The sequence below is a fragment of the Tupaia chinensis genome, unplaced genomic scaffold, assembly GCF_000334495.1.
Source record: "Tupaia chinensis unplaced genomic scaffold, TupChi_1.0 Scaffold149658_1, whole genome shotgun sequence".
In the NCBI taxonomy this organism is placed as follows: domain Eukaryota; kingdom Metazoa; phylum Chordata; class Mammalia; order Scandentia; family Tupaiidae; genus Tupaia; species Tupaia belangeri.
The window spans coordinates 1,454,561-1,463,715 of NW_006209503.1; the positions used below are offsets into that span (position 1 = coordinate 1,454,561).

The 9,155-nt window shown below is 46.0% G+C and overlaps 1 long non-coding RNA gene across 1 annotated transcript in view; it reads left to right on the forward strand.

The window, feature by feature from the left end:
- The first annotated feature begins 6 nt into the window (after positions 1 to 6).
- Positions 7 to 9,155, forward strand: part of LOC106734191 (uncharacterized) — a 13,869-nt gene continuing 4,720 nt past the window's right edge. Inside the window, exon 1 of the long non-coding RNA XR_001369912.1 lies at positions 7 to 1,680. This is a non-coding gene — a long non-coding RNA (uncharacterized LOC106734191). The remainder of the gene's footprint in view (positions 1,681 to 9,155) is intronic.

The following is a 9,155-nucleotide window of genomic DNA, read 5'->3' on the forward strand; positions in this document are numbered from 1 at the left end:
CCGGTTCCAGAGAACTCGCACAAAGGCCCCTCTGTGCAGAGACAGTGCAGCCTCCAGCTCTCAGAGCGCAAGCCTTGGCAGGGCTCAGCAAGCGCACGTGGTTTCTGGGTTGTGCTCTGGGCGACAGCTCCGCCCTGAACTTGCTGAGGAGGCAGAAGGGCTGTGAGGCTGGGTTTCCATTCCTGGTTCTCTGCGCTGTCAGTGGGCACTTGTTATTTCCCAGAGCCTTCTCCTGGTGGCCACGTGTTTGTTTAGAGATGGCTCCAGCAGCCCCAGAGCTGCACAGCGCACCTTAGATGTGGTATTTATTTTCTTAGTTCTGTGAACACCTGGGAGGGAAGGCAGAGAAACTGGGATTTATTTTTCAAATTGATGTCATAATATTGTGTAAAAAGGGAAGAGAAAAAAAAAACCACCCCCAGCTTCTTTCTTTTTCAAGCCAAAGTGTGTTTCCTGTTTGAGTTCCAGGCCCTGGTGGCAGACTATTCCTGAAGGCAGAGAAAATGGGAGGGAAGGACTGAGCTCCTAGCTCGGGAACCAGGAGACAAATCATCGGGAGGTTTCCTTCTGCTTCTTTGCACTTACCACTCCCAGAGTGTGACCCGAAGGCCCTTCTGACAGTGTTACATGTGTGCATATTTATATGTAGCATATATATTTAAATATATACATACAAATATTTATTTACTAATGGACTCCTCCTGATTGGAAAAACACATAGGTAGGACAGGGGTAGAAAATGAAAGCAGAAAGGTCCTCTTGCCCGCATTCCACTATTTTATTATCAAGGCACATTTCCCTGTGAAAGAGAGGCTGGGCAGGATTACTCTCCCATTTGTACGATGAGATGACCGAGGCTCTGAGAATTCAGAGATTTGTCTATAGTGTTTTGGCTGACGTGGTTTGAGCGCAGGAGCACTAGGAAGAAATGTAATAGAAAAGAATCCACATGTCTTGGAATAGGGTCACTTTTGCCCACTGAGAAGTCACTCCACTTGACCCAGGTGAGAACAACCGTACAGCTCATGCGTGGATCGGACCGGCCCAGGCAAGAAGGCAAGGGCCTCATGATGTTTCCCAGAGTTCCCTCTGGCCTAAACTGGAAAGGGGTCGGAGTGGGGGGGAAGGCACTAGCCAGATCACCCAGGTGAACTCTCCACGTGTCACCTCGTCGTGGTCATCCTGTCTTAATTTGGAGAGAAGCACACTGAGGACCAAGGCACCGTCTGCGAGGTACTGCCGACTAGAACGGAGGGGCATCAGAGCTCAAGGGGCTTCATTCACCTGGGGCTAGCATTCCCCCCTTTTCCCAAGGGCAAGTCTCTGCAGAGCTTCCCTGGTAAAAAAGCAACATTTGCCTTGGCCCCTCTGCTCACGTGGGCCTCCGTCCCTTTCTGAGATTCCTCAGGAAGAAACCTGGGCCCACTTGACCTTGCTCCACGAAGCTGCCTCTGGTCTCCTTGCATTGGTCAGGACGTTTTGGACGGGAAGGAATACTAAGATGGTGGACGAGCCAAGCCTAACTTCGAAGGATACAGCCCCCTAGGACCAAGACCAAGGACCACTCTGCTCACCGTACCAGTGCAGAATGTGGGGCCAGGGGAAACCAGGCCAACTGAAGAATACCCTTAACGATGGGATCCTCGGTGATGGGACGAACGAGCTCCAGAATAACTACAGGTACTATCTGGGAAGCCACTTGATTCAGAAACTGAGGCAGGCAGGCTCGGGTTGGGGTCGATCAGTCTAAGATGTTTACAGAAGATTTGTGTCTCAGCCCTGATCCCCAAGATTGAAGCTGCTTAGACACAGCACTACTGATAGGTAAAAGGGATGCTCAGAGACTCGCGGGTCTCATCCAGGTGCGGTGCAGAGACCACCCCTGACTCACTCTAGCCTAGTGCACAGGACTTGTAATGTTGCTCGAGAAACTGCTACGTCCCCCGTACAGGCACAGTGCAGCAAGCCAGCAGAATTACACTTCTGATTTGGAACCTTGGTAAATTTGGTAGTGTTTAATCTTGACTTGCAAATCATCCTTTATACAGTGTGACTGTGGGTTTTTATTGTAGAGTCCCTCCTCATTGATCCTCACGGCAGCCTCTGAGGTTAGCAAAGAAGCGATTAATATCCCAGTCTTAATGAAGGGAACATGGCTTAATGAGGTTTACTGACCTCTCAAAGCCACACAGTTAGACAGTGAGGGGAGAACCTAGCCCCTCATTTCTTGTCTTATTCTAATTCTGACCACGCTACAGACATGTTCTCACGTACTCCTCGCTTCTACCCATTAGCGAGAAAAACAATGAAATGGGAAATCTTCGATATGCTGTGTTATTCCTGGACTGATGGGCTAGGAGATGCGTCTCAATATAGCTTGGTCTTTGTGGGGTTTCCCCAGTGAATTGAGAGTGGAGATAGACTTAGTGGGATGATTATATTCAGGTCAGAGACCAGCTCCTCTCAAGAGAATTCTTTCCACAGATGGAAAAGATACGTTAAAATTGCCAAATAAATTAGGAAATACTTGGCAGAGCCAGGAAGAGCCTCCAGACTGGCGTTACATAACATGCATATACATTATACATATGCACATTATATAAGGTGACATAGTACTTAATGTGCTGTATATATTATGTAAATTGCATATTTGTGAGTAATCATGACAAATATAGAGACCCACTAATCACTTTTTTACACATACCCAGTGACAGATTAGGAAGTTACTTTGCCAGAGAGTCTTAAAACTTACTCTCTCCTGCTGCTTTGGTTCCAACTCCTGCCAAAAATAATTGCATCAACTTTTCCCATTTCTAGCCCCCTCTCCTCTTGGCCAAAACTCTCAGTTACCTCCTGTCCCAGCTAGGCTGTGCCTTCTGTGCAACACCACCACAATCGGAATCCATAAAAATAGACTCGTGGGGATGGGAAAGATGGAGACTCGGATTCCCTATGTCACAGGCCGTGCATCGGAACTCCCAGGCAGGTGGATGCCTGATGCTAACGTTAAGTGGATGAAGGAGGGGAGAAGGGGAGGGAGGAGAAAGACTCGACCAACCCTCGGAGGAAGGACACCTCGTAGTTTTCTTTGGCCACCAGTTTCAGAGTCCAGCAGTAACCAGTCAAGAACCTATTTCAAACGCCTACTATAAGAGTCCACAGCATATCCGAAATCATCATTTCCTAAAATGTGTCTCACAAAACATGAACATCCATAAAATACTCCTTGAAAAAGAAGTTCTGTGGTCAAGAATTAGATCCCTTCGAGGAGAAACAGAGAGAGGCTCCGAGAATTCAGTAATGTACTGTGGAGTCCTCTATTTGTCAACATCTATAGAAAAGAAAACACTGCCTTAAGCCCACCATTTATTTTGTTGTTGCTGTTCTCAGTGGAAACAGGAACATGTAAATAGCCACTAGTAGCTATTCTCTGCAAGAATATTCCAAAAATAGTGCTTTTCTAGGACAAGGAGTCTCTATTCTTTTTTTTTTTTAGATGATTTTATTTAACTTTATTTTTTTTAATATTTATTTTAATTTGACTAGATAGGAATAGAATGTGAGAGAGAGAGAGAGAGAGATGGAAAGCGAGAAAGCAAGCTGCCAGGTCCGGGACTTGAACCACAGTCAGCCATGTGGGAGTCCAGCGCCCTTCACCATGTCACCTGCCGATCTCATAGAGTCTCTATTCTTAAGACACTCATTTTTATTTATTCTATGTGATTGATTTTCTGTTTTTATTGTTTCTCTATACATGTTTTCAACTAAGAATCAAGGATCTGGACTCTGTCTCCTGAGTGGGAAAGGAACTGGAAAGGGGCTTAGAAAAAATATTAGAGGGAAGACGTGACAGTTGCCAGAGGTTGTGCAGCGCCAGAGAATAGAACCAGGTCTAAAGAACACAGCATAGCGAGGTCAGCTTTTACTCACTTTAATGACCATCCTTGACTGGCCTACTACGGAGAGTCCTGCCTTGCAGGGGAATAATGAACATCCTCCTGCTCTTATAGGAAGGTCTGGAGCAGGTTGGTGGAGAACGACCCGTGATTCATCTACCTTGCCCCAGAAGCTGTTGAAACTGTTTTTTTGTTTTTGTTTTTGTTTTTGTTTTTGTTTTTGTTTTTGTAGGCATCAATGTTAAATCAACAGATCTATTAATTCCTTTGGACAGAATTTCTTGGAATTTTTGCTTTTCTGAAAGAATGAAAAAAAAAATTACTCCAAGAGCGATTTCTGATCAGTGAACACTGACCAGTTAGACCAGCTCATAATGGTAGGATTTCCCTGACTCACTGGTACCCTCATGACCTCTTCTTGCAGCTCTAAGGGTTAAAGGAATGAGTTACAGTGATTAAATCAACAACAACAACAAAAATATTCTTACTATTGGGGTCCATACTAGCAGTGGAACTCTTCTCCAATTCAACAACTGTCAGGTCTGTTTCAGACTTGTAATGGCAAAGAAAATGAAACAGCTCACATTCCAAATATTAACGAAGTTTTAAATAAAATGAGAGAGGATGGTATAGACGTTTATATGAAATCATTGTTTTTAGCTCAACCTGATGTTCTTCCATATTGAAGTGCCTCTTTCGACTTTCTATTAGAGAGAAAAGAAGAAAGGGAATCCCCATCCACGGTTTACTCGATGCCAAGCACAGTGTCAAGGTCTTTTCGTGTGCCATCTCTTTTAATCCTCAGCACAGCCTAGGTATAATACAGGCACTGTGCTTGTCTCATACAGAAAGGAATGAGTGCGTAGAAAGGTGAAGGACCTTGTTCAACAGACAGCACACAGCAGAACTAGGTCTTGAAGTATGCCTGTCTTCCATCGAAATCTACACTTTTCCATCAAATTTTAGTGCTTTCACCATTGTCATCTGATTGTTTCCAATCCTATCACCAGCTGAGGTAAAGGGGCATGGCATGAACAAATTAATATCCTGCCTGCTCAACCTCTGTCTAGCTATGTGGGCATGTTCCTACTGAAGAACTGCCAGTGCATGTGAATATTTAAATATAACAGTCTCCATGGACAGCTGAGTCCCAGAACCTTACCCTTGTATCAAATTGGAAACCCTCCCTCAACCCAGTGTCTTCAAGTTCTAGCTGAATGGGAGTATATCCAGGCCTACCTAATTGATTTTTTGTTCAGTTCTGAGTGGGAGAACAGCAACCAGCATTCTAAGATTTACATGCCGTGGTCATCAGTGACCGGCCTGCACAGAGAAGGAGCTCTGGGGTTGCTAGAGGGAGCCTCCAGCAAGGAGGCTCTGCATGTGATCCTCATTAGTGATGGGCGTGGGCTGGACCATCTGTGTTCCACAGGAGAACAGAATGGCAGGCTGCCTCTCAGATGCCAAGAGATGCTATCTATTGGGAAGATCCAGAAAGCTCAAAAAGCAGAGACGCCTCTTTCCTCATGGGTATCTCTGTGGGGAGCCAGGGATACAGAAAACCAAGAGATTTTGGAAATTAGCTACTTAAATTGCTGGGTGACCTCCCCACGTGGGTACCACGCCATTCTTCATGTCCACGTTGCAAGATGACAAGCAGAGTTCCGCAGCCTCATCTGTGAGCTGAACTCCGTTAGAGAGAGCCATGATGAACCTGCGTTAGCCTCAAATCTGTGCATGCGATAGCAGGTGCATTACAAGGCATTAGGGTTGCAATTAAGCCTCTAAGTCTCCCAGGGGTCAGGACACATTGCAGATAGAAGAGACCAGTTAATTGAATGCTCAGCACATGGTCTAGAGTAATAATCAGAAAACATGGAGGACTACTCTAAATGGGTCAGATTAGGAAAATGCAATTTGGAAGCAAAGAGGATAGCAGCCAACCCAGAATCAAACGTGTAGTTGGTAATGAGGAAATATTTGTTAAATGAACAGATGAATAAGCAGCTAAAGTGGGTATCTGTCCTTCTACCCTGGAATGGGTGGGGTGGGGAGCAGGGGATGGCAGCTTTTTAACAACTCAGGAACTTGAAACCACAGGATGCAGAGGGAGCTCATGGGGGCCTGGAACTACCCAGACATCTGTTGACTGATGGATACAGCTAAATATGGATCATCAAAGGGCTTTCTAGGTCACATGGAGGACAGCTCCATGATTCAGAAAATGTGAAAATCAGCCTGGACAGAAAGACAGAAATATAGGCGACCCACTTCTTAGAGATCAGGTCAGAAGTGACAAAGCATAAAAGGGTGGCACCGACGTGGAGTTACACCCAGTAAGAGGCCAGCAGAGCAAAGGACAGGCTCACAGAGGAAAGAGAGGGAGAGCTGGATTTTTCAGCAGAACGATGTGGGCAAGGGAAGGGAGCATGAACACTACCGTCCAAGACAAATGGAAGGGAGGGCTGAGAAATCTTTTACAAAACAGGAAAAAGTTTCCAGTTGAGTTCATGATAAAACAGAAATACCAGGTCTGAATGAAACTGTTAGGAAATTACAACTATTATTTATTATCTCATCCAAAACCTGTTACTTTAAAGACTGTTTCTGAACTTCAAGAACTTTGTGAAGTCAGCCCCCACATGACAGATGAAGCAGAAGCAGTGACAGTTCTGCTGTCATGGGACAGTTCCAGGATTCGGATCTCTCTGAACCTGCGTTCTACACCCCTACCCGTGCCTGCAGTGCACCACCAATTTCTCTGAGCTTCAGGCACGGTGACAGGGATTTACTGGCCCAGAAGCAACCCTCAGTGGTGATTGGCTTCCTCCTCAGACTGGAAACGCAATCCCTCTCCTCTCCCTTCCACGAGCTGGAGTAGGAAAGAGCACCTGCGTGTCGGAGTACGCACAGGGAGGAGGCAGAGCAGCCCGGGCAGCAGAAGCCATGGATGCTCTCCCCTCCCTTCCTCTTAGGTCCTTGCTCCCAGGCACCAGCTGGGCTGTATCCTAAGACACTCCTCGGAAAAGAGGCAGTCGGCAGCGAACACCCAGAGAAGAAGTCAGCCAGATCAGAGAATTCACAGAGCATTAAAGATCATACTAGAAGATACACAGAGGCCATAGTAAAGATCAGGGCCAAGAGAAATGAGCCCAGGTGGCCAAACATCAGAATTTAGCAACTGGGATCTAAAGGTGGAATGGAGATCTAAAGTGTCCTTTTGAAACCTGTTGGGTGAATCGTAATAAAAGAATATAAAAGACTCTTTAGAGTGAGAAAAAATTGAACATTTTTCCCTTTCCAAAACACAAAATTCTTTTTCCAATAAAATCTTAGGAAGAACTAAAATGGAAACAATTATAAATGGCCATTTCTTTTTCCCTTAGATAATATAAAAGATGACTATCAAAACCCAAAAAAAGTGGCAATCCAGAAGAAGATTCCAGAAGTCTGCATTTTCTACTGAGGGGCTAAACAACAGTACTTTTGAAGTAACTCATGACATTTTTTTGTCTTTTTAAATTTTAAGAAAACTGGTACCAATTGGTTACCAGAAAATGATATGTTCTTCAAGAAAAGATGAGTTTTCCCCGTGAACTCGTATTTCTTCTCTCCCTAACATCCCTGCGCTAAAAGGACTGCAAGCTTTACGGAGGGTGTCCTTAATGGGGGAGGTCCCCGAGTTGCTGCTGAGGGTTGCTTTCAGCATACTCTGCTACCACCAGGATGACGTGAACTAGATGAAGTAACTCCGCCTTCCTTCCTCCCCCGCCAGCCTCCTGAAGCCCCCACAGGTTAAATACACTTCCTGGAATGAGAACATTTATGAACAATATTTCATTACAAAAATGTCCAAATACTCAGAACGGAGAACCGTGAGTATAATGAGCAACGCACCGAGCATTTGTCAGTTAGATTTAGCAATTACTAACATTTCGTTCTATTTGTTTCATCTTTTCTTTTCGGCTGAGGTTTTTGTTTTTTTTTTTTTAAATAAATTATCAGAATCTTGACATAGTGCATCAGAATACTTACGCAGCTATCATCAGGGGACCCTTTCTTCAGTGTTAACGGTTGTATCTGTCATCCACACTGCTGGAGATTTCAGGACGTGCCTATGAGCGCAGTCATTTCTTTTTTTATTTTCTTTTTAAGAGGTTTTTGCTATAGGGTGCGTGCGCTCGCCAGACAGACAGAGAGAGACAGAGAGATAGAAAGCGAGAAATCACCCCCCAGAGAGGATGGCCACGCCGCAATCCCTTCTCCTCCATTCTCCTCTCGGGATCTTGGGCACGCACGCACGTGAGTTTTAAGCCACCAGGTCCAGGACGCAAACCGCGGTCGACTACGTGGGAGTCCAGTGACATAGCCATTACGCTAACTGCAGGTCCCTCACAGTCATTGCTTGACCAAATGACACCCAAACAGAAGTTAATCAGGATGTCCTTGAGTCACTTAGGATAAGAAAGTTTGGGGTAGACCCCCCAAGGAAGGTCTTGGCTGTATTTTTCAAAACTTGTCTTGATTGTTCTGGAAGGAAGAAAGTAACCAGCACATAAACTAAGTTCTCAAAGGACACTAACCTGGGAATTGTTATAAGCCCTCATGATGTCAGACAGAAAAGGCAAAACATTAGAGGAGCTAGAGGTTGGCCTGGAAAACGCATGGACTTATTTCTAGGGTAATTGGTTAAAGCTTGAGCCGTGAGGGGCTGGGCACAAGTAAAACGGCAGGACGTACCTGCAGGCTCAGTTACTGTTCTCGTCACGGGAAGGATATGACATGGGCCCGGGGGCCGGGAAGGACACTGAGATGGACAGATGGACCCTCCCCTCCACTGGGACGAGCTGAACTGGAAGTGTGACAACCCCCACGAGGATGTCTGGGACACCTGGGTAAAGAGCTCTGGCTCACTGGCACCGGAAGAGAGCCCATGTTCAACAGGCAAAGTGTACAGGACGCGGGCGCTTCACTGGCTCTGGACTTAGCCGATGGGATCAGGGTGGGCTCCCTGCACGTGTGGGCAAGACGGTGGGCAGAGTAGTTGGTTAGTTTGCTTGCAAAGATCTGCCAGCCCTGTGATTCTGCCGTAAAAAAGGGGAGCAGGTGAAGTGAGTGACAGCAGGTTCCGGGATTCTCGGTCTGTGCCAACGACTGACATGAGCTTCCCACTGAAGCACAGTTCAGGCTGCAGCAACAGCTGGAATAGAAAGCAAGGCCTGCCACTGCCCCGGGACTGGTGACCTGCTGCAGGTGGGG